Source organism: Corylus avellana, chromosome ca2, assembly GCF_901000735.1.
Source record: "Corylus avellana chromosome ca2, CavTom2PMs-1.0".
Lineage (NCBI taxonomy): Eukaryota > Viridiplantae > Streptophyta > Magnoliopsida > Fagales > Betulaceae > Corylus > Corylus avellana.
The window spans coordinates 13898940-13899640 of NC_081542.1; positions in this window are offsets into that span (position 1 = coordinate 13898940).

Sequence of the window (701 nt, forward strand, 5' to 3'; positions counted from 1 at the left end):
TTACCCCCTAAATACTTTTACCACTAAACTATAGCCGCTACAATGTAATTATTGTATATAAATGTATCATTTGTCGAACAAAAAAATTAGCCATAATAATTAAGAAGATAGGATCAGAAAAGAATCATGAAAATTAGAGCGTTGACGTGCTTTGTTCTAGGAGTCCGATTAAATTAGGGAAAGAGGAGTCATTTAAATAACTAAATAACAAAGAAAGCAGTAAGCTATTTAATTAAGTAGGCTCGAGATGGTTCTAAGGGCCTCTCTTAGTTTGAGTACATCTTATCCAAAGCCAAACCCCAAACCTAATCGGACCGTACCGTCCTTGCCTTTCCTATCCTAACACAATGTAGCTGTAGCTTTCGTTCCCTAGCTGCTAAAAGTACGAAAAAAAGCCACCATTCCTTAGCACTTGTGCTAAGGAAGGGCAAGCCATAGATCTAGCTGCATCTATATCTATCAACAGCGGATCATGTATTTCTGTTTTGGTGCCCCAATATTTAAAAATCGACGAAAGACCCCCACAATGTATCTAAGGCTGGAAAAAAAAACAAAAACAAAAATAAATAAATAATAAATAAATAAAAAAGAAAAAAGAAAAAAGCTCCATATGTCCATCAAATCTATCTATTTGGACGGAAACCAAGTCACGTTCGTAGCATTTGACCTTTTTCAACCAAAACTTTCAAAAATGCCTTCAA